The sequence below is a fragment of the Cuculus canorus genome, chromosome W (assembly GCF_017976375.1).
Source record: "Cuculus canorus isolate bCucCan1 chromosome W, bCucCan1.pri, whole genome shotgun sequence".
Taxonomy (NCBI): Eukaryota; Metazoa; Chordata; class Aves; order Cuculiformes; family Cuculidae; genus Cuculus; species Cuculus canorus.
This window is the reverse complement of record NC_071440.1, coordinates 21,506,377-21,532,498: the sequence shown is the minus strand read 5'-3', so window position 1 is coordinate 21,532,498 and position 26,122 is coordinate 21,506,377.

The window sequence follows — 26,122 nt, the reverse complement described above, 5'->3', positions numbered from 1 at the left end:
TGCGTATGGCCATTTTAGGAGTTATTTTAAGTATTTCTATGATCCAGCAATCTCCATGCTATGAAAGCCCCTTAGGGTTTTAGATAGTTGTATGTGTCTTCTTGTTCCTTTCTAGTGAAGCTGTAATAAGGCACCAAATCTCGCAGAATCATTTTTCTAAAATGAAATACAAAACCAGTGCTGTGTTTTGCTATCGCAGCACTGTCATCACTATGTGATAAAGTAGTATAAATACAAATTACAGAAGCAACATTTTTTCTGCATGAAGGTAGGAAATATTACTTTTCTATGCATGTTTTTGATTTAGTGTAACTGCTGACTGACCTGAAGCAGCTCTGGGGATTATCCTACATGAATTTCAGGAATGGTATAGTGGCCCTTGGGCTTGTATCAGCTACCTCTTATATAAATTTGATGGAACTGAGAAAAGCAGAGCTCTCATTGCATTTGGAAAATTATTGGAAAGTGTAATTAAATTACTTAATTTTAGAACAGGCCGGATGATTAAAGTACAAGAAGGTCACAATGGCTCCCTGTGACTGACTGTCATGGGCACTGGTGTCCGTGCCTTGGAAGGGCTGTAGTCTCTGTAGGCTGTTAAGACATAAACACATCTTGAAATAGGGCTCAAAACTTGTTTCTATTTTTTTTTTTTTCAGTAAGCATGTGAAAATCCCACATCAGTATTGCAGCAATGTAATTCAGTATTTCTATCATAATTTATTATCTCATCTGAGTGTGTTCATTCCCTCTTCCCACACTTAATGTGCACGGGAGAGTTGGGTCTGAATTCTCTGAGCAACCTTATGTGATTCAAGGTAATACATCTCTGTTTCCCTCTCACTTTGAAAAATAAGGTTCTTTCAAAATCATTAGGTAATGATACTGCTCTATAAGAGCCACATCATATTTTAGCAGCAGGACTCATCTTAGTAGTGGCTTAATAAGTGTGAAAATACAGGATTTACAGGGACTGTGTTATATAATATTGCAGGTAAATGCTGCTTCCACCACCCCGTGAAAATTATTTCTCATAGAAACTTCTAAATTACTTTCAAGTGTTGTAGGCTGATAGAAATATTTTAGCGTGTTTGCATCTTTGTTTTTTGAACTTGCTAATAATAGATTTGTGAAATATGTACATTTCTTTTCCTTGTCCCAAGGTACATAATTTTTATAGATAAAATCCATAAATTTTATTGTGCTACAATATGCTATGCAACATAAAACCAAAGACCAAAACAAATTAGATCTCGGCATAAATAAATACTTTGGGATTTTTCAGGAAGCTACAAAAGATATATGGGATTGGTTTCTTTAGCATCAATAATCTGTAACCTAAGTTCCTTGAGCCAGTAATTCTCTAATTTACCGTTGCAAGAGATAAAGCTAACAATGACCCCATAGTGAATGTATGATTTCTGGACTTCCTGAAATTTGGAGAGTAATATACATGCGTCTATACTTTTCTGTCCTTTCTCTGGCTGTTTTACTGTTCTCCTTTTCCATTCACTAGGCTCACATACCTTCATATTTTCATATTAATCTTAAATCACATTGATGTAAAGAAGTAAAACTATGGAAGAAGCAATAGCCCAATTTAACTATATTTAACTATAACTATATAGTTTGAGGAAACTATAGGCAAGAACTAGAATTTAGCTGCAGTGGTTTATTGTGGGAAAATCTTTGAAATTTAAGTTATTTGTGACTGAACTGAGAAATTAAGGAGGGTAGGGAATAATTTAGTGATAAAGTTAACATAAAGCAGTTGATACTACTCGTTGGGACAGTAACCTTCCCCAGGTATGGAAAATGTTAATGTTTCTTAATGAAAACAAATTTGTGACTTACATTGACTACTAAGACAGTGGATATGTTGGATTACTGTTAAATGAGACCCATGTCAGAGTAGTTAGACCTGACTCACATGAATGACTCGAATTCCTGGGCACTGTAAGGCTAAAATTTGAGCCCAAATCATCAGCCTGGCACTGCTGTTCTGCTGAACTACCTGAACCAGGCTTGTCAGTGTTTGAAAGTACACGCTCTACCTTCAGTTTCATTGTAATGAGAGAGGAAGGATTTCTTTCGTAGTAAATGTTAGGTGTCAGGTAGGAGGAGGTCAGCTCCCACCTCTAGCAATTGTTTAAGTTGGAGAGTGCATCGGAGAGATTTTATGTGTGTGGTCATGATGGAAAGAAAAAGGAAAGCCTCTGTAGACTCACTGTTTTGTGCTAAGTGCTTAAGTCTGGGCTGAGTTAGGATTCTGGGGAAGAAGGGTTAATAGTTACGTAATACGTTTCCATGATCATTACTGTTTAGTCTCAGCCACAAAAGAGAGCAGCATCAGGGTTGCTCAAACTTCTGTCCTTAGTCTGCAGTACAAGAAATCTGACATGAAATTGTGTTCTGGCTGAGCCTCTAATATTATGCAGAGAAGCAGCAAGGTATAAGCAATTTAATAACTTTTAAGGACAACTGAGACCATGTACCAAGAGAAATTAATTTTCATCATATGCAATTACGAAGTCAGGAGTCTTGAAATATACACGCACCCAGGTGCACATGCGTAGATGTGCACGTGCACACACAGAAAAGAAGAAATAAAAGAATAAAAATTAAAACATACATCCTTGTGAGTTACCTGTTAGATGCAGGCAGGTGGATTCTATATCATACTGGAAAGGACAGAGCAAAAAAGCCAGCTCTGGCTCCAGACCACAGAGTCTTGTGTGGAGTCGTGAGAAATCTTCAATATAAAAGAATTTCATGGTAGGCCCTCCCTAGTCTCCGAAAATAATAGACATGGGTGAAATTGTAGGGGTTTTTGTGAGGCTAAATGTACAAGTGTGCATCTGTCATTAATAGAGCGCTTATTTTTCTTTTCTTTTGAACAAGGCTAAGTTTAAGACAAAAATAGATCCTGCTGCATCTTTTCTGACCGTATATATGACATTGTGTATTTTATGACGTAGTTTATATGTCTGAGAACTGTGGAAGTCAGCTTGTTCCTTTCAGCTTGTTCTTAACATTTTCTGCTTTCTGTCATTTTACTGGAAAGAGGCAAAAAAACCCTGAGAAAAGCCTTCATAATACGGAACCTTAATTATTAGTACATAGTTCAGAGTTAGAGGACTTAGATCATGGGTGCAGAAATACAGTTTTTTAGTATGTATGCTTTACAAAGCTGTGAACCTTGGTTAATATTAGAAAGTCTGATGAACTAAAATAGATGTCCTCTGCTTTCAAACTCAGTTGACCCACAGGCCCTTGAGCTTTTCTGTGCTGCATTGGTCTGGGCTCTGGCTTTTAAGATGGATGTTAACTGCTGAAATGGAAGGCAGGGAGGTTTGGCTTCCCACCTCCTCCCCATTGAAACAGTTTTCTACAGGATGCTTTGAGCTTTTAGTGAAAACCTAAAGGTGTTATCTTAATGCTAGTTCTATGGACCACGTAGTCAAGAAATATTGTTATATCTGTTTCTGAAGACTACTTGCCTCCTTTTACCTGTACCTTGTCTAATAACTGCATTTCTATTCCGTTCACTGACAGAAACTGATAAGATATGGGCAGACCTTTGGTTTATTCACACTCACTGATGAGATTGTCTTGCAGGGGTGTGCAAGGAGGAAAAAATAGGAGAACTGGGATTCAGAAAAATATCTTCCTGTTGAAACATCCCCAAAGCCAGTCATGCCATACTCCAAGCTGTGAAAACCCTAGCGTTCCATGACTGTGGCCTGAATGTCAAAGGCTATGTCTCCTGCAAACCACCGTAGATAGTGAATGTTCAGCACATCCTAAAGTCATTCTGGGACTTCTTGCTTGTTTAGTTGGATCTATGCCTGAAGAACGGCCAAAGATGAAGTTAAGATTTGGAAACCAAACCTATAAGAAGTTGGTATAAATGTTCTCATTTTTTTCCTCTTCTATCATCATTCTTACTAGGTAGTCTTTAAGAGTTAGACAAAGAACAATCGTATTGCAAGTTCCTACCAGATTTTTAGGGGAGGAATTCATTGCAATTTGGAAGGAAAAAAGAAAGGAAAAGATGTTACCAAAATTTTTCTGGCTCTCTGAGAGAGAGAGAGAGCGCACGTGTGAAGGTGAATGGATGCACATTCTACCACACGTACAAAGTCTCTTCCACATCTTGGATCGTATTTTACTATGGCTCTAGTTCTGCCAGCAGATTTCTGTTTTGTGCCCCACATTTGTAGCACTGGAACAACCCAAGACCCTTAGTGAAAGAAGACCTTAGAATCAGAGATCTTAAAAATTTTAGGTTTCAAAAAGCTTAAATACAAATATAGCTTTAGGATATAGAATAGAATGTTTCCTATAGAAAACAGGAAGCATTACCAGATTGGTAATCTTTCAAGGAAACCTCAATTTATCTGTTTTATTCTGTAGGAATGATTCAGTATTTGTGGTTACATCACAAGAACAGTGTGGTTTCAACTGAATTTGTAAGGTTGATTTATTTTTGAACACTGAATGAAGTCTACTCTGTAGAGGTAGATTAAGTCTGCCTAGACCAAAATTAAAGTTTCAGGTGCCTTTAGTTGAATGCTATAAGGGAAAAGGTAATGTCAAAGAGTAAAGCTTCAGAACACGGTATTTGGGCATATCGGTGTGGCAGTTGGGGAGAAAAATATTGAGGAGGGACATTTAGCCAGGGGTTTAACTGGATTTACTGACAGATATTTGATGTGTAATCCTTTATTCACAATACAGTTGGAAACTACTTGTAGAGTCTGGATTGCATGGATGTGCCTAAAGGCTGTGTAAAAATGAATGGTGCACATGGAATATATGTATTTCTGGGTATTTCATTTTTACATATTGTGCTTTTAGCATGTGGTACACAACAAACAAAATGATAGCTCCCCAAATTGCAGTTATTTCAAGATAAATATTTCCAGTGATGCTAAATTTTTTCAAAGACACTTTTCATAACATGTAATCATCTTTCTTGGCTGCAGACTGCTAAGTTTTCAAGCACAGATCTCTAAATCTTAACTGTGCTTTATTTCTTTTGCTTTTTATTAAAGGCAAGACTTCAGTTCATAAATCAGATTTCATATATTAAAGCCAGGACATCTCTTGCATTGCCCTCTGAGGCACCTGGTACAGATACTTGAAAACAAACCCTAAACTTTATAGAGTGGTGAATCTGCTTTTACAGAAGCTGTAGTTCTAAACTACACAGCTTCTGTAGTTCTAAATTGGGTTTGTGTCATAAATTACTCTGTGTTCATCCTTTAAGAACTCCTTACCCAATACATACTGCAAAAGCATATAAACAGCAACATCTTAGTTGACTGAGAAAGCATAAACTACCAAGAAGGGAGGTAATTTCACTTTTCCCTAATACACAAGCACCTGTATTTCCTCTTCCACTTGTTGCTGTTCGAGTGCACCTGTCTGTTGCTGTTTCATGATGGAAGCCTTACCTGAAATTGTATTTTGAATTTGCTAATGGCACTCATTGTAATTACCGTGTAATACTTCGTTGGAATTCATGTAATTATTATTTTAAACTACTTTACATGGTCTGATTTGAATTTTTAATTCAGAAAACACATAGTCAGATCTTCGATCTGATTCCCTTTAGATCACCGAGGATGGAGCATACATTTTAATGTTTCAGGTTATTTGTATGCAACAGCATTTTCCCAATCTAGACTCCTGAATACATGTTAGCATTTTAGCATTAAATCTCTCTCAGTCCAGTGTAATGTACTTTAAGTACATTAATGTACTTTATGTTCATTCACACAATGAAATAGTTTAGATTTGAGGTTCTTTAATAAAATGAGTATAAAATACTTAGTTTTACAAATTGCAACTTCAAGTTGTGTTTCTATGCCTTTTTTTACACGCACAGTTAATAAAAGTATCTAGTTGTGCATATATCCAAGCTTCTATTATTTATTATTTATTTCAGCAACATAATTATCTTTATATCAAATTTAGAAGTCACTTGATAGACTTTATAAGTAAACAGTAAGCTGCTAGAAAATGATTAAACAAGCGTAGCTTAGAGAGGTGTGGATCAACTTTCTGCCCAGCTGTGGCCTCCAGGTGAGTGTCTGATGACTGATATTGTATTTTTCTTCTCCTATAAAAGTACAGGGATGCCGCTTGCACATCCTGGAGAAGAGGAGGCTGAGGGGTAACCTTATTACTCTCTACAACTACCTGAAAGGAGGTTGTGGAGAGGAGGGAGCTGGGCTTTTCTCCCAAGTGACTGAGGACAGGACAAGGGGGAATGGCCTGAAGCTCTGCCAGGGGAGGGTCAGGCTGGATATCAGAAAAAAAATTTTTCATGGAAAGAGTCTTTGGGCACTGGCAGAGGCTGCCCAGGGAGGTGGTCAAGTCACCTTCTCTGGAGGTGTTTAAGGAACGTGTTGATGAAGTGCTTAGGGACATGGTTTAAGGGAGTGTTAGGAATGGTTGGACTCAATGATCCAGTGGGTCCTTTCCAACCTGGTGATTCTATGATTCTATGATTCAAGGCCTGAGGGGAGTGCTTCTCTTATGAATTTTTACAGTCTGGCTTCCGTGCCAGTAAGTAGTATGCTGAAGAAGGGCCTAAAGTATCACCAGGATCTTATCTAGTGGCACCAAGCCTGTAGAAAATAATAAGGCAGACACGATTTTAACGCCATGATTTGGACAGCCTTTCTCCTCATAGAAAAGCAGTGATATAGTTATCCGTATGCTGTTACTGAAGGGCTAAGTATGTCTCATGAAGAAAATCTCAGAAAGATTTTAATTAAGTTAAACTAAGAGCTGAAGTATAGAAAGTGCCCTAAAGAATCTTAATATCAAAATGAGCTCATAGAATTTTCTAAAATAAAACTCAATACAGGCAAGGTAATATTCCTTCAATAAAGAAAATTAAATCAGAATTATACGTTCAGTTTTGGAGGTCTTGGGTACTTAGCTGTATTCTTTCTGCCTATCTTTCAAGTAGACAATGAATGAGTGAAGTCTTGGTGCAGATACATCTTTAATGTCTCAGACAATGATGTCCTTATTGCTGAGATACTCTTCTCCTGCTTTTGATAAGTAGAAAATAAACTTATTTCTTTTAGAAGGCCACCATTGAATCTGATACTATAGAAGGCAGTTTCCTTACAGCAGTGTGTTAATTCAGTTATTAATTTAATTCTGGAAAAAATGCCCTTCTAACATCTCGGAGCAGCAGTAACTTGGTAACATCATCTACTCTCTGTGTATATCTCCGTTAGCAATACTGTAATGGCATGGAAAGGAAATCATACTGTGAGAAAATATTAGGATGCCATTTGCAGCAATCCAAGTTTGTAGATCATTTTCAAACCAAAGCATATGCACAGCATGAATCTTTTTATGTGCTTGTACCTCTTGTGCTCCTTGCTGCTGCTGCTTGCTGCCTCGCTGGCACTCAGCCGTATGCTTCCTTGCACTTTTTCTTAATCTCTGTTTCTGCTGCTGCTTCCCATACATTTGCTCCCAAGAACTAAGATTTTATTTTTGGGTTGGTTTTTTTTTTTTTTTCTCCTTTTCCTCGAGCGTTGATGAATTGCCTATATCTCACTGCCAAAACATACCTTTTTCTTAACTGCAAATGATTGATAGAGCAAAAATAACAATGGAACAGTTTATGTGTCCTGACAACCTCAGCTTTGGCTCGGGCTTCCCTCAGGGGATTGGCTGGTGTTACTCGAGCAGGAATTTAGACACCTATGAATTTAGAGAGAAACCAAGTGGGATTTTAGAACTCCTACTACCTGATCTGGATACCTTTTAAAAATAGCATGTCCAGAGTGCTGTTGATTTTTCTTTCATGTAATATTTTGAGGCACAGATGCACAGATGGCATAACTTTGACAGATGAACTGCAGTGTTATGAAATGCATGTTCATTTACTTTTGTTTTAGATGTTAAGAAATAAAACAAAAGACCACGAATATACATTCATTGTTCCTACATCTGCATATACTTTGATGCACATGCTACATAATTCTATAACCTTTTCGGAAGGATGTCCAGTTGAATTAGTTACACTTTTAAATATCATGAGCTCTTAAGACCAGATTTTCAAGTGGTATGGCAAGGTGGCTTCACTAAGATCAGGGCAATTGTGTCAGATTACACCTACAGAAAATCTGAATGTAAAGATTAAGACAGTTGTTTATTAAAATTTGTGCGTCTAGATTTAGGCAGAGGAGGAAAAAAAATCAAAGAGTTACTCAAGTGGAATAGATGCCTCCGTGATATTGACTTTCACAGGTTCCTAATCACAAAGACTTACGACAGTTTTGCTCCTGCATCTGTTGATAGAAATGTGCTGGGAGAAGTTAATGGCTTTGAAAATAAAACACCAAAGTACAGAAACACCCTTGAAAATGCTGACTTCATAAGTCAACATTTAAATGGGCACCTGTCTTCCTACTAAATAGCTTTTCAGCTTCTTTCTTATCATAGTAGTCCTTAATTAAAATGGTTCAAAGGAGTAAAGTCATAAAGCTGCATTTTTTTAGTGCTAAAAACGAATTCCTGCACTCAGCAAAGCTTCATCAGTTCTCATGACTTAGCAGTTGAGTCAATAATCTTCTTTTTAGTACATTGAACCACACATTGAGAATGCCATGAGCAATTATTTAATCTTTGTAACTCAGGGTTATTTCAGGACCACAGTGGTCTAATTAAAAAGTGCTTCATTATATCATTGATTTCTCGATATGATGACCAAGTCCTACTTAATTCTGCATTACTTTGAAACCAAAAATGCTGATAGCCAAGCTTTCTACATAAACACTGAAGGGTAGAGAAGGAGACAAATATGTCCATCCATGCAGTTTGTAGGGGGAGGAGGGGAAGAGAAGAATTAAGAAAGATCAGAAAATGGAAAGAAGAATTTAACTTGCAGGGGAAAACAAGGTCTATGATATAAGTTTAAATTCTTGTTCAATCAGCCAGTCTAACTAAATTCTGAATGATGGTTTGGTTTTGGTTTTTTTTAAGATAAAGCTCTGCAAAAAGTACTGCGTTGCTAGCATCAGGCATCGGGCTTCAGTGATCTATTTGCTTGTCAAAACATCAACATCACAATTCATTGCATTGCCTTACGAATGACCTCTTCTTAGCCCTGTTTTCTGTAGTTTAGAGTTTCATTCATTTGTCATATTGCAATCCTATTTCCTGGTTTAAATTTCCACTTCTGTTGAAGACATAAGTCTAAGTAGTAGTGTAAAAAAGTGCATAACCTCATTCTTAACTGTCATGACCTTTAATTCAGAAGCTATAGCTCCAGAATAGCTGCGGTTAATAGTCTTTTCAAGAAGTCTGTTCAGTTTTTGACTAAAAATTTATATGGTAACATTGATCGGGAAATTGAAAAGACTCATGTGGAAAGTGAATTGGAAAATAGAATTTTTCCTCTTTTTTTCTAAGAGAAAAGAAGAAACATCAAAATTTCTGTCTTTTTATTATTAGTTAAATTCAGCTTGTCCTGCTAGCATACTTCTTGCTCCAATTCTGCTCTGTAGTTTTGTGCTTTAGTGTATTTTCACAGTACATGAAAGTAGTTATGGAGTCTGGTGTCATGAGATGATACCCTCTACTTTTTTTAACACTCAGTGAAGAATAAAATGTAAGAAAATGGAATCATAACAACAGTGTCAAGGTAATCAAGTGAAATATTTTGCTTTTTAAACATCAGAATTTCTGTAATGTATATTTTCCACATGAAGCTGCTGCTCACTTGAGTATACTTGTTCATTCATCACCAAAAATGGTTTCCCTTGAAATAAACTCAATTGATTGTCTCTACCTTGGTACTGTTAATGAAAAATAAGATGGTATAGGCTACATTCATTTATACTAAAGAGCTGTGAACAGTTGTTAAAGGGAGGCTATAAAAATCTCACTCTGTTTCTCTTTGCATTTATGGACTCTCTAATCAGGATACTAGCTCAAGTAGAACAGAACTTATTTGGAGTTATGTCTGTACCTGCCTGATTAGAAACCAAAGTAGATATGTTCTGTAAGCTAGAATAAACTCTGGATATTTCATCCTGGAGAATTTTAGGAAGTTGAGTACATAAAGGACTTAAAAAGTGTAAAACTACATTAACAGCTCAAGTTCCCTTGTCTTCTAAAAATCCCTCTCGGTATTTAGGAACTTTATTTACACCCAAACCAGCTCTGCTGTCGAAGGAATGACATCTGTCAAAATCAGTGCCATCAATGTGATGTGCCAGTAAATCCTTTATATTTTTGCATCTTTTCCCACATATCAGGAATTGCTTTGACATGTTGAAACAAATGCCACCAAAACCATTTTCACAAATTTTGCTTGTGCTCAAATTCGTACTATATCTCTCCTTCTTGCCTTTTCTTTGAATACTGCATTAAATTCATCATCACATCCACAGCGTTAAAAGATTATTCCAGTTCTGTAAACTAATTTGGATGAAGTATCTTCTTGTTCATAGTGAATTCAGTATCTCTCACTTGTACAGATATTCAGTCCCTCCCCAATTTCTTTAATGCTCTCACATAGTTGGTCTTTTCACAGAGAATCAGTAATAATGTCAAATGCTTTAGAATCACCTATTTTAGAATGAAAGCTGCCTTCTCATAGTCTTGCTATATGCTCGGGCGTGCTTCTTACAGCAGAAAAGTATAGCTTGGTGTAGCTCATGTAGAGCTGTTTCCCATCTTTCCAGAGAATTGATTTGAGGATTTTAACAGCTCCTTACTTGCTCCTGGCTCACCTTGCCAAGCTGCTTAACTCCACAGGACTATGGAGCCTATTATCATCTGTCCCAAGGTTTCAGACAAAGCTTTGCTTCCGGCTTCACACCAGGCTGGGTAACGGTAGCAACCCTTCCAGCTGGCTCCTACCAGAGATGCATAAAGTCACTGTTACCCTGTACCGATTCTACCCTTTTATGTTTTTTTACTGAGCTCTAAAAGGAAAACAAAAATATCATTATTTTCTTGCTAAATCCAAATTGTTCTAAATTGTACTGACTCTGTGGTCAGAGTTCAGTGCAACAAGCTGTATAGGGAATATTTTTTTGACTCAGATACAGTTTTGGGAACCATATTATATATTACTTGCAATTTTGAAATGTAGCAAACCCTATAAAATGTTTTTTCTTCAGATGACCCAAACCCATCAGGAATAGAGTAGGCAGCCTGTTGCATGTAAAAACACCTTGCATTTTCCTGATAAAACTGGAAATACATTTAGAGGGGGTTTCCTGCTTCTTGTTTTCCCTTATATTTGATAACCCACTGATAATTGACCAAGTCTTCATTTTCAAGAAGAAACTGGCAGATAGTCACAAAATGCTGCAAGTGTCTTGAAATGGTATTGCTTTAGATAAAGTATCATTCACATAGATAAAAGGCTGATTATCATTAAAATGTTATTTTAATATACATTAAAATGTTAAGAAATGCCTCTTTGCATTGCTCAAGTAGTTTTGAATCACTGTGATAGCTTTATAAAAGTATTTTAGCTTTTTAATGTACAGTAAGTTGAGCTGATTTAAAATATGCACATGTAAATATACAAGTTATTTGAAAAGCATCTCTTGCAACAAAATGTGGAAGTGTTGGAATTTGCTGTCTTGGTAAGCTTTAAAATCTAGGACATTTTTCTTATAAGAAGAAAGAAACAAAACCGTTTCCTTAGAAAATATATGTCTTGCACCCAGGAAGTTTGTGTTTATATATAAGTATTTGTAAAATTCACAGCCTGAAATGTCGTAGGCAGGTTGTGGGTAACACTGGGAGGACACAAAGCCTTCACCAGACGCTATTTGCTCCCCTAGTGATACTGGGGAGAGAATTGGAAGGGTAAAGGTGAGAAAAAGTTCATGGCTTAAGGTAACGATGGTTTCATAGATAAAGCAAAGCTGCTCATAGAATCATAGAATCACCAGGTTGGAAAGGACCCACTGGATCATCGAGTCCAACCATTCCTAACACTCCCTTAAACCATGTCCCTCAGCACTTCATCCACTCGTTCCTTAAATACCTCCAGGGAAGGCGACTCGACCCCCCTCCCTGGGCAGCCTCTGCCAGCGCCCAAATGTTAGCAAAGCAATCTAAGAAACTAATTCAGTCCCTCCCCTCAGCAGGCGGATATTTCACCATTCGCAGGAAAGCAGGGCTTCTTCGTGTATAAAGCTCAATTGGGAAGACAAACACAGTAGCGCAAATCATCCCCCTGTGCCTCTTTCTTTCTCCCAGCTTTTCTTGTTGAGCATCATGTGGAATGGTCCTCTTTGGTCGGTTGGGATCAGCCATCCCAGCTTGTTCTCTCCTGACTTCTTTCACACCCTCAGCCCATTTGTTGTTGGGGCAGATAAGAAACAGAGAAGGCCTCGGGGCTGTGTGAATGATGTGAACACAGCCCTGCGTTCTCAGCAATGCTTTGGTCACAAATCCAAAACACAGCACCATAGGGGCTGCAATGAAGGAAATGAACTCCATTCAAACAAAAAAACAGCGTAGCGGGTTTCACTGGATCTCAAAGAACTTCCCACAAACTGTAGAATATTTATTATTAATTTTTTTCACTAGTTTTATAAATGAGAATACCTGGACTAATATCAGTCTATTTCTCAATTCATGCTGTGAACCTGGGCTGATGCAGCAATAACCTGTTTCTGTTCAAAAGAATATTCTTGCTAAAAAATGAAACCTCCCAATCATTCTCCTAATTAATGCATTATTGTAGTACTCCTATTCCCTTCACCTTCCCTGTCCATATGCTTTTCCAAAAGTGTAAGCATAACTCTGCTCTCAGTGAGTCCCCTTAACTCTAAAAAAAACACCCCAAACCCTGCTATAACAGTTGTAATGGGTTAAATTGGAAAAAAATCTGCACAACTTGAACAGTTTACAAATTGTCTATTGCTTATCTCAGTACTGACATGATGTGGTTGTTCGTACTTTCACCAGTGACCTGTGTTTTAAAAGCGGCAACCTTCTCTATATAATATATCTAAATGACTTGTGCTTTCTTCTTTGCTCTTTCACCAAGGAGAGAAAACTACTGCAGTATGGACCGTTAGTTTAGATACGGATTTTGTAATGTTGAACTCCAAAATACTTTCCTTAAATACAACTACAGTATGAGAAATGTTACATGAATTACATGCTTTAGGTTAAAATGCATTTTACTAGCCGTAGACATTTTTGACTCAATTGCTTGAACAAATCACATGGACAGTGTTTTCAAAACTCACCATTGACTTAAGATGTCATAGGTTTTTGATGCTTGACTTGACAAGCATCACGTATTTTTGTATTTGTGGTTTTATTTTTTCAGTGGGGACACAGCACTGGTTTAACATTAAGTATCCTGCCAGTTGTTTGAATGCAAGCAGCAAAGCATGTATATCGCTAGCCAGTTTTTTAAATCTTGGAGTCTACCAGTTCATCTCCTTTTCAATCCATTAAATAAAGCCTGTTCTAGTTCTGCCTAACACAAATACTGTACTTAACTGTTGATATCAGAGGCTACTTAAGTACATGGGAAATCAGCAAAGTGATTAATGACTCATTAGAAATTAATACATTTCCCAAAAGAATTCAGAGGGATTCAACTGTGAAATTCCTGCTGTACTCCACTGGAGCTACATGACTTAATCGCCATGACCTGTACTTTATAAGTAACCTTTTGGGAAAATAAGCAACTTAAACAGCTGGAGAAATGTACCGTTGGAAGGTATTGCACGGCATTACAGCACTCCAGATAAAAAAATAACCTTGAAACGAAGATGTTATTGAGAGACTTAAACTGAAAACTCAGAACTAAAAAAGCTACCTTGGTAGTGACTGGGTTGGGGGGTATTCACGTTTCAAATATTGAAAAGTTTATGGTCTTATCCGTGACAAGGCTAAAAGAGGGCACAACGAGATGGATTTCACCATTGTACTCGTACATCTACTAATTCCTTTTAGCAAATTAGTAGATTTTTGCAATATGTCATAGAAGCTTCCAAAAGACATAAAAAACTATTATGATTGAGGACAAATATGATAGTGAGGGAATAAGGCATCTTTGACTTCTAAATGTACACACAGTAATTCGCTACAAATGTAGTTCAGGAGGTGGAAAGGGACGTATACAGTGTGCTGGTAAGGGAAGTCCTTTCTCCAGAAAGGCAGCAAAAATGAGCTGTTTGTAAGGCACATCAAGTGGGTTCATCCATCTCAACAAAATGGAAACTTATCATTTGTTCATTCATTTTTTGGTGTGTTTCACCATTCTAGTTCCATGTAGAAACTTTTTTTTCCTCTACTCTACAGAAGTTATTTTTGATGCAAGGGGTGATGTGCAGGCCTCTTCTCTGTGCTTTAAAAGCAAGTATCGACTTTTAATACGAAGAAACAGGTAGTTCTTTACGGGCTTGAATAGATTGATCTCTGGAGTCAAATATGTAGTATTTCTAAATTTTTTACCATACTTCTGTGTTGAAGCATGTATTGTTGCTATGAACCGTACTTGTTTATAGTAGTGTTTGCTCGAGTAGCAAATCGTTGACCTTGTTTATGGCTATGTGAAGGATCAGACTGTTTTACTCTCAGAAAGAAGAGGAAAATTATGTGATGCTGAAATTATTTAGTTCATGTAAATAACTGAAGCAAGACTATTAACCTCATTCTAGCACTGTGACCATATCCTCTTCTCCATACACTGCTCTCTTAATCACAACATTGATCATTCATTATCTTTCATACCATATTCAAAAATTCCACAGGGGATATGCAGAGTTTCTCAATTCTGTCCTTTAGAACATAGAAAAAAAGAGACAGAGGGAAGCAAGAACAGAACGAATATTTTGCTGTTTTCTATCATTCCTCATATGCAGCTGTGTTTTATGATTTTAATTCTTCAGATGCTTACCGAAGCCATGACTTTTCAGGGTATATATTTTTTTGTGTCTGTCACTTATCATGTGTACGAACCAGCATTTAGCTAGACTTAAATTTCACGTTCCTTTATCTGTTTTATCAGGGAATTGTGGATGTGATGTTACAATTGACTACGCAAGTATAAGTTGTGCTTTCAGAGGAGTAAAGGTACTATATTACAAAAAGCCCACCACCCTCAGCAATGAGAGACTTCTCATTGACTTTAGTGGGCATTAATCAGACTTGGTGCCAGTGATTGTTTATGTGCATATTTATATTTAAGCTGTAAACACCGGAAGCATTCATTAAGCTTAACAGTGAAAGTGGCTGACCTCTCAGTATCAAAACTAGTCACGTACAAATAGTAAATTAAATCAAGCATTAATCAAAACTATAAAATAGCCTGCTTAATCCTTTCAGAAACAACACACATGCTCAACCCTTGTCAAACAAATGTTTTTTGCAGTGTATCTGGAAGGTCATCAAGTCCTGGGCTATTTCAGGAACAAGTTCCAGATGGTCTCTAACATGCTGAATTATGTATGTCTATGTAGGAGTGGGGAGAGAGGGGCTCGAAGGAACTATTATACTAGTATGAGTAAACCCGTGCATTTTACATTCATATATGACAGTGTAGGTGTTATAATTAAAAAAACCAAACCCTTGGATCCTTTGTTTCAAGTGGCAAAAATAACTTGTTTTGAGAATCTTTCCTGACAATATAAATTTCATATTTCAGTCAACAGCACTCTGAACTCTGCAAAACGTTTAGCTTTTGTTTGAACAACATTTGTCTTGATTACAGCAGCACTGGTATTTTAATGGTATGTGATAGTCTTCGCTTGGCATTCTATAAGCCGTAATCTTTTTTCTTGTGATTCTTACAGTGCTATAAAGTTAAAAAGCTAACAGCTATATATGCATTATTACACAGAAGATAATGATATTGTATGATGCAGATATATATGTTTAAAACTGTTTTGCGTTAATTTTATTTCAAATGCACAGGATGTAAAGACAGTAAATGTTTCTTAAGCATAATGTGTAAAACTCCAACTATTTCTATGCCTCAAGCTACATCTCCACCTTGAATGAGTTTGCTCTGAGGCTGTCTGCCCACATTATGTGTAATAGGGAAAAACACTGACCAGATATTAAGCTAAGAAAAAAAAGCAGACAACCTGAGGCAGTTGTTTACTTAGGTCAGAGTTGAAAATGGGATTTATTAATTTATTTATTTAATTAATTTATTTATGTGGTCCTTTTCCACAGTAGAGCTCTTAGCCCTAATGTTATGTTCTGACCGATGCTATGATGAAAGACAAAGGACATGGGGTAAACATACTCTTAATGCTTTCATTTCTGTGTTGGCACTGTACTGATACCAATTATAAAATAAAAAAGAAAGAAAACTAAATACAATAATGTTTAATAATATTAGTGATGCTAAATATGTCACAGAGTGAAGAGCTCCTTTTCTCATTGTCATCTTTTGGGTTTCATTGTGGCTGTAGCTCTAAATTCATGATACTGGTGAAATTCTGGTCATGTGTAAAGAGACTAAGGATATGGAAGAAATTGCACATAGATAAATCAGCACGTTTTTGTCCTAAGGTAATAATATTTCAAAGTATTTTCATTCTGATAGATTTCAGAATAACTATTTGAAGTAAATTGTTGGCCTTGGACAAATTCCTGGAGGAGAGAATGACGTACATGTCACAAAAGAAATCATTGTTATAGGCAGAGCTAGTGACAGTGCCCGGTGTCGACAAACAAGTAAGTTGACATAAAGCCTACCATTCAATTACTGGCATAAAGAAATCTCCTAAAAAACAGATTGAAGTCATGGCCTATGGTACCTCAAATTTGAATAACAGAGCAGTAGTGAAAAGCAGTATCAGTGATGCAGGTAAGAGAAAAATTTAATTTCTGATCCTAAACCTGTGCCTGTTCAATGGACTAATAAAAAATGTAAATTTTCTGTACAGGAAGTAATGGAATTTTTATAGTATTTTGTACGCAACTGAAAATACACTCCCAGTTTAGCACTGTGGCTAATAACTTAAGGTACTTAAGGTTTCGGAACTTTCCCTTAGAGCTATCTTCTTCCGACCAGTCACTGTTTGTGGGCTCCACAACGCATTGGTATCATGTAGCCCATCATATAATGAAAAAGAATACACAATCCTATTCAAAACAGTAAATTGTTTCCTGGAAATTTTGGATCACTAAAGCTGACGGGCTATTGACAAAATGTTGTGCAGAAGACAGTGGAAAACCTTGGGGTGGAAAGTGTTGCTTCAGTACATTTAAAATTTTATAAACAAATGAACAAAAAATATTTTTTTAAATAAAAACAAGGTCCAAGATCTATTTTAGGTCACCATCCACTCACCAGACTACTCCCCAACACTGCACAAGAGAATTGTGTATTGTATTCAAAGAGGGTTTCTTAAAGCATTTTTAATTAAGGCATTTTAGAACTATAAAGATATACACTGTACTAATTTTTTTTAATTTAATAGATTAAACCAAGGCAAATAATTGGAGACTGTATAGTCTTTAAAAGAAATCTCCTCATCAGCTAGAGATTAAGTTAGATCATCTAGATAACCTGGCTTGCTGAACCAAGTTGGTTTGATATTCAGTAGTACCTCCCCTGGAGTTTTGGGTTAAAAATAGTGAAAGAGTAAAAGAAAATCTCCAAAAGGGATTTTCCTTTGAACAAAATGATGTTTCATTTTATAATTGAAATACAGTATGCCTTTGAACTTTCAATAGCTAAATCCATTAAGTAAGAGTATCACATTTCAGTTATTATATTACATTTTAAGTTAGGTCCATGCATTTTTAATTCTGTTTATGTCTTGAGAGCTTGCCTCTAGTGGAATAAAACCAATCAAGAACCTAGAATAAGAATTAAAATCTAGGTCCTAATTCACCGTTGCCCTGTGGTTCCTTTGTGTTTGCTTGAATAAGCATAAAAGACAAAGTAAATTTAAGGACTCTCTGGAGAATACTGTTGTTGTACAGGGTCAGATTCTCCCAGGCCACCCTAAGAGTCCCTTAGTGTAAGAAAGATGCACTCTATGGTGGCTGAAGATAGAAGGAAGTGTATTAGCTCTATGCCAGGGCAAGGTAGGAGGAAGGATGGCCAAAATAAATGGCTACATGGAGATTTTGTGTTGACAGTATTAAAAAAAAGCAAAAAGTGCATGAATTGGTGGTGAAGGTGTGCAAGTCAGCCTGTGTTTGAGCTAATAGTGATGACTTTCCTAGCTTTCAGAAGTTCGTGGAGTCAAAAAAACCAAAATGTTATCTAGATGGGAGGAGATAAGGCGTCAGGGTACTGGAGGAAAAATCTTTGGCATCTGTCTCTTAGGAAGTCTCAAGCTCTGCCAGGGGAGGGTCAGACTGGACATCAGGGGAAAAAAAATTAATGGAAAGGGTCATTGGGCACTGAAACAGGCTGCCCAGGGAGGGGGTTGAGTCACCTTCCCTGGACGTGTTTAAGGGACCGGTGGATGAGGTGCTGAGGGGCATGGTTTAGGGAGCATTAGGAATGTTTGGAGTCCATGATCCAGTGGGTCCTTTCCAACCTGGTGATTCTATGATTTTATGAAGTTGTCTTGAGACGGAAAGGTGGTGTGGTGGGTAGAACCCAGCTGGCTTCTGAGCCCCACCTAGCTGCTCACACACACACTCATCCCCAGTGGGATGAGGAGAGAACTGGAAGAGCAACAGTGAGAAAACCTCATGACTTGGTGTAAAGACAGTTTAATAAGCAAAGTAGCACTTGCAAACAAAGTAAAATAAGGGATTCCCATTAGCAGGCAGATGTTTTGCCACTTCCTGGAAAGCAGGGATTCACCACTCATAAAGCTTACGTGGGATGACAGATGCCGTAACTCTTACTATCACCCCTTCCTCTGTCTTTCTTCCAGCCTTTATTGCTGATCATGAAATCAAATGGTCTGGAATATCCCTCTGGTCAGTCGGGGCCAGCGGTCCCTGCTGCGTCCCCTCCCAGCTTCTCGTTGGGAGCCTCAGCCCTCTCGTTGGGGGGGCAGCCTGCAAAGCAGAGAAGACCTCGGGGCTGTGTTCAGTCATAGCTAATAATATATCCCTCTGTTATCAATTCTATTTTGGTCACAAATGCAAACCAGCACCATAGGGGCTGCTACGAAGAAAATTAACACCATGGCCACACCACAGCAGACAGCTGAGCCCCTCAGCGAGCCTGGTGGCACCTCTAGGAAAACGTGTCTATGGAAAGGCAAAACCCTGCCCAGGCAGCAGGGAGTGAGGGGAACAGCGCGAGAACCAGCCCTGCGAGTACCCGAGTGAGGGCAGGAGGAGGGTGGGAGAAGTGCCCTGTGGCCCTCGGGGAGACCAGGGCAGCGCAGGGGGGGAAGAGTGTGAGGAGGAAGGAGCGGTAGAGAGGAGTTGTTATGGGCTGACCACAACCCCAGATTGCCCATCCTCTCTGTGCCACTCCTGGGATGAGGAAATCAAGGAGTTGGGAATGAAGGACTGCAGTTGAGCTTGAAGAGAAGAAAAAAAGGGTGGAGTGGTGGGAAGGTGCTTTAGCTTTTGTCTGTTTTTCTCACCATTCAAATATATTTTTAATTGGCTACTAAATTAATTTTCCCCAAGACAAGGTGATTTTGCCCATGGCAGTAATTGGTAAACAGTCTCCTTGTCTTAATCTTGACCCATGAGCTTTTCCATCCTTTCTCCCTTTGTCCAGAGGGAGGGAGAGAGCATCTGAGTGGACATCAGACAGCCAGACAAGGTGAACCCGTCACATCTAGGAACTGGAAATGTTTTCCTTTTGTTGCCAGTACATGGATATGTGTTTACCTGTATGTATTCGTTGTTCTTTTGTTGTTGATTTTGCTATGTAATTCTTAGCTTTGCTTCTTTGAAATCAGAAAGAAAATATGTAAGCTTAAGGTACAATCGGCTTAGTTAGCACAACAGTTTTCAGCTAAAAGTTTGCAGACTTTTTTATGGTCAGTTATTTTCTTTGCAATTAATGGGCTCATAATTCTGTCAAAACAAAGACTGAAAAAATGATGAGTGTTTCACCTTTTTAAAGGACACAGCTTTTCCGACTACAGGAGGAGGATTCAAGGCTCAATGTTCAAAATTTAGCAAGGGTACTATATTTTTCATCCCTAAGGACTATTTGACATCCCTGGAGTTTGAGTAAAGCTAGACCTTTGAAAATCCATGCCTATCTTGTTGATCATCCTTTGCGCTCATGAAGGAGGCATTTTTCCCCTGACCAGGGTAGTCTGGCCTATGTAATGAGTGGGTGGTTTTTTTTTTTTTCTAGGAGGGCTTAATGTTTTTTTTCCTGTTGTTTTCTTGCCAGGGAGTCCTTCTAGGTAGGCTTGGTTTTAAAGCTTCATTTTTGCGGTTTAATGATAGGAACGTGTGATCTCTATATGGACAGTGAGTGTATTAGAGCAAGACTGTATCTCAGGAACAGTCCTCTGAGAAGAATCTAAACCACAATGCTATTTAATGTCAGGATACTGTACTACATTTGAATTAATATCTTAGAAACGTCTTGTTGTTTTTGACTGGGGAAAGGACAGCAGATGATGATGACATATTTTAAGCTTTTCCACAAAGACTTTGATATGCTGTTTTTATTTCTTCCCCCTTCCCAGGCATCCTTCTGGATTCTTGAGTCTTTATTATTTTGGTTTGTTTGCTTGTTCCTTCCTGCTGGTCCTTAGCGAACAGAGGGATAGGAACGTTCCTTTAGCTGTTTGTACTCACGTGTCACACACTTCTCGGGACTTAGTTATTCCAGTCTCTCTCCCTTCCTTGGTTCTCGGTGTTCTGACATTCAGATGACTCACCAAATGCATTGGTTTTTGGTTTTTTTTAGGTTGTTAGATTGATTTCATATGTGAAATTAATTTCAAATGCCTGTTCTGAATATACTTGTCTACCTTCAATTTGCCTGGCATATTGAACAGAATCCTATTAGATGTGTTTATGAAACGACCTCTCTGCAGGCCTGCGATTCAGCTGGAAGTGTGAGATGAGTGGGGAATTTGTAGCTTGCAAGCTTCAATTGCTGGAACATACTGAGTCATCAAATATAGCTTCCTTCGTAGATGCAAAGCAAGTTTCACCTTAGGTATTTAATTACAGCATGCAGCATAGTTGGGTAGTGTGTGGGTGTTAATGTCAGCTGAGTCTACAGAGCAATAGCTAAACAGCCCCGGTTTATCTAACAGACTAGGTCTGGGTTCAGAACCCTAAGGTATAACTTGTATTTGAAACTAGTGTGATAAGGTGTGAAATCCCCTGCACAAAATGCAAAATAACAGCCGCACGTTTCTATTTCAAGTTTTGTTCCTAAATCCAATATTTGTCTAGAAGCAGCTTCCTGCAAAATGGTTGTAAAAACCTGTTTTCTGTATAGAGAGTTATATTAGTATATCCTCTTGACCATGTATAATTATGAGAGATTATCATAGCTGTTGTTTTAGGCTTCTTTCCATATTACTTTGAAAACCGATTGTGATTGTATGCTAAATAATAGAATAATTGGCATGTTTAGAAGCATTTCTAGTATGCTTTTATACACGGAGAAGGTAATCACTCAAACCCAGTAATAAACCTAAAATAGTGTGTGTACAATGAGAAGAATCTTCAGCTTATTTCAGTGAAGACAAATTATGGTAACATAGATGCCATATTTTTTCTATTTATTTATTCATTTTTGTTGGAGAATGGCTCGAAGAACAAGAACATGGCTCTTTAAAAATGCTACATTCAGGCAAGGCATAGGCCTGCACAATAGACCGAATGGAGGAGTACCGAGAAGCTGCACAATCATGTTGATAGCGCGAACTGGCAAGGACACTGCAGCCTTGACTAGCTCCATAAATAACCTTAGGGAACTAGCTGTAGAAAGAATGAGAAACTAGCTTAAGCTGAAACCGCAAGTAGGAGGACTCATGCAAAAACCTAACCCTTAGGCTTCGCCAATTAGAGTAGGACTAGTAGGCATAATTAACTAGCGCTGTATATAACTGAGCTATCTGAAGGCAATAAATGAAGCTTGCTTTATCACTCATATTGAGTCGTCTGCTTGCTTCCCTCGCCCGTCGCACATTTTATAGTATTTTTGTATGTAAAGAGTCAAAGATTGTTCTCTGCTTTACCACTGCCATATGGGAGTGTCAATGGCAAGTCAGTGTAGAACGTGCAGTCTCTTTACTGTTATCTTTTATGGAATTTCTGCTGGTGCTGAATTTGAGGAATGTATCATTAAAGCACTTTATACTTGAAACATATTTTTAAAGCAACATTTCTGATCATGTACTACTGCAGTACATCATCAGCACCAGGCTCCTTGCTGCTATGTTCCTCAGAGCCTAATATTGCAAAAGGGAAAAGAAAAGAAGAATGCTGCAAAAATATGGTGTTTACTTTGACAAGTTAACATACCGAATAAGTTGTGGTACCTCTGCTGTTGACTCAGGTCCTCAGTCTCTCCTCTATATAGTGCCAATATACTGTCAGAAAATTCATATGACAATGATAAAAGAATTATGTCATCAGTTATTTTCTCTTCTTTAGGATAAATTCTCACTGGTATTTGTAAATATTTGTTTGCTTGTGCTACTGTTTTAGTTAAACGTGAGTATGATTCCCACAAAAATCCTGTAAGAAAACACAATCCAAAGCTGGCAAAGTTTAGGCACAGGTTTTATTGCCAGGGCCTTTCTTTAATCAGAATTCGAAACCCATCAGAGGAAAGAGGCCATAAAATCAGTTCTAAATAGTCTTGGAAGTGAGATAATACTCCATTAATCTCATCAATGTGAGCATGACATTTTCGCTGCATTTCATGCCTATACTTTTGTAAGAATGTTACCGGTGGAAATCAGACAGAAGGTACAGCGTTACTGTAGGGGTCACTTCCTCACGCTTCCACTGCTGGCTTTTTTAAAAAAATCATTTATTTCTTCAGTGGAAATATATAATTAATTTCTGGAGCAATGCTAGCTAAAACTTGTTAATGCTTCCATATTAAACAAGAATTAATGGGAAGCTCATAATGTAGGATCCCTAAGTGTTAAAAGTTTATGAGGCAAGTTTAGGAGAAAGTGATGCTGTGATCTTCGTGGTACAGATCAAGGTGTAGCCCTTTACTGATAAAACTACTAATATACGTTGTTACTTAGATATTGTGGTGCTCTGGATTCACTCTGCTTTAATCCCTGTCTATAGAAACTACTAGATAATACTCAGAAATTATTGCTTAAAAAGAAGTAACTCTTCCTTTGAGAAGTTCCATTTCTTAGCATCAGGTCCAGCAGGTAGCTCCCTCTCTCACCTAGTCTCTTGCTCTCTGAACAACCCGGTTAGGCTGGGCTGGATACCCAGACAAATCAAACTATCTACAGATAACATGAATTTTGTTATCTATTATTTCTAGGAACTGCCAAAGACAGTGTGGGCTTTTAGAGAAAACATATTTTTTTTCTCCTTCCCTTTGAGGCTTCCCAACCCTTCAAGAACTTTTCTATGCGTAACAAAGTGCAGTTGCCTTTGCAGACATGGAATCTACGTGGCCTTATCAATTGGGTTTTATCCACTTTCCTGAGATGAGCAAATATATCCCTTTGCTCCTTATTTTCCTGTGAAATGTTCTGTTCTGTTGTTCATTTCAGTTGTATTTTCCTACACCAGAAGCATCATCATGGGTTCGTGGCGTGAAGCTGGAGGCCGAGAAGAACACCTTTAATGTGGTAAAGATTTTTTCCATGAAACACAGTCTAGCAGTCTTAATTCACTGAAATAGATGGCAAAACTTGTGTATTGGTCTTGCTTTACAAGTATTATTGCAAGTGATGCAAGCCTCATTTTACTGAGCTAAGCAGCAGCAGAATATAATGAGAACTGAGTACCAGAAGGATGTTTGCTAGTATGGCTCTTTCATTTTTTAAGAACAACTTCTATTTTCTCAAATGTATTCATTACTTAAAAACCTGATCTGAATATTTCTATTTAATCATGCTTGCCGCCTGTACTGTAGACTAGAAAATCACTGTCTTTAATATTCAGGAATCTTAGAACTGTAGTTAGTTCTGCATATATGCAAAGGTAACAGCTCATTTGAAACTTCTTTAAATTGTTTTTTATTTTGTGTTGAAGGATATATTATAGTAGTATAAACTAGCTTAATTGGAAAGGTTGAATGAAAATTCCAAATTTTAGAGGCAGTGCATTTGTACTTGGTGGAAGAGATTAATGGGAAAACTATTAAAAAAAAGATGCTCAAAGCTTCTGACAATACTTCCTATTGCAAGTAAGCCCTCAGTTAATAAGGACTGCAGATATCAAAGACTGCTTTGAATTAACAAATTCCATCTGGGGTGGCTGGATCCATCCGTGTCCAGCACAGGGCAATCCCGGTCTTTCCTCACAGAGGCCACGCAGCCCCGCTCCCAGTGCTGGGCACAGGCCCTGGCTAGGCCATGTCCTAGTAAGACCCATCTGTTCGTTATCTTTCCTGCAGGAAGTGTTTTCATCCATTACTAATCACAGGAAGAAAGTAGAGCTTCATCTCAGTTGATGGTGGGGGAACAGCAGCACTGGCAGAGGCATGAGCCTCCGCATTTGGGGATTGTGTCTCTTCCATGTCTCTTTCAAGAGAGGGGATTTGGAGTAGTCCTCTGATCAGGGATTACCGTTCATGGTTCATAAAAGATGTGGAACAAATGGATCTTTATTCAGGTAGCTGTGAGCGTTGTTTGGAGTGCCAAATGGGTTTCGAAGAATCTTTTCTGTTAGTTTCCACAGTCTTGGTCAGGGCTGTTTCCTACTTACCAGGATGCAAATGCACATTTTTACTCTGAATTTTGTTCCCATTTTTAACTGTAGTTCTTTTTATATTGTGCAGTTACATTTGGACATGCAAACAGGATGGAAACATCAACAGGAGATGTCGAATGATTCATTTTGTGTTTAAAATAAGGACAGACCTATTGAAGCTGTCCTGCTAGCAAGCAGCATAATGTAGGAGCAAATAATCTCCTTTTTTTTTGTCTACTGATCATTGATGTGCTGTGTTATATTGAAATATTTCTGCTCTGCCACACTTTCTTGGTCTTCTTTAGAAGAATGACTCTGCTCATTTTGAGTGAAGTAGGAAAATGTCATTCGCTGACTGGTTTACTTCATCCTGGGAACAGATCTGAGATGTGTTCAGTCTAGCTGTGAATGAGGCACCGTTTTTAATGTGAGATTTAATTTGAAATAGTTAAACACCTGCAGGGATGTCTGTGAGCAGCTACTGATTTAAAAAAAAGAAAAGGGCAGCACATGACATTTATTGTTTTCTTCAACTCAAGTTATTGTGTGGGAAAGAAAGGATGATTTTTCACATAGCTGTTGGAAAACTCTGATTTTTGCAGGGTTTAGGCTGTGTTAAGTATGTTAAGCATTGCATTTTAGGCTCTTCACTGTCGTCTGCAAATTTCTCTTACTTTCTGAATTAATTTTTAAGGCTCAGTCCTCATTTAGGAAAAAAAAAAAAAAAAAAAAAAAAGAGAGATCTTGATTTCCCAGGTAGGAAAAACGTTGTTTGTAAGGGTAGTGTACAGGAGTGTGTGCCTATGGAGGGGTAACCTTTAAGAGAAAAACAGGTCGAAGATTGGGCCTATGGAGCTCGGATGGAACGGTGCCGTGGGGGCAGGAAGCTTTGGTAGCAAGTTGGAAACAAATCTTGTGGAGGTAGGGCTGTACCACTGATGTTTATTCATTTCAGAACAGTGTAGTCAGAAGTCTATTGCATTCAACTCAAATAATCTTTGGAGACATAATACAGTGGTACCCTGTTCAAAGGTCTGCCTATCTCAGGTTCAGCAGGTCACAAATTGGTTGGTTCAAGAACAAACAGGAGCTGCAGGAGCCACTCAGTTGCCTGAAGGTAAAGACACTCCCTCCTCAGACAGATTTATTTTGCCCAAATTGTTAGGCACGTTGGTATGTTCTGCGTTCATAAAATGTACAGAAGTATTTTTAGCTGATGTTGCTATTAGAATGATTTACTTTTAATACCAGTGAAAGAAGGGTAAGAGAGGAAAGGCTTTTGAATATTTCAGTGACATAGCTCTGATCTATGGGATAGAAATTATGGAGA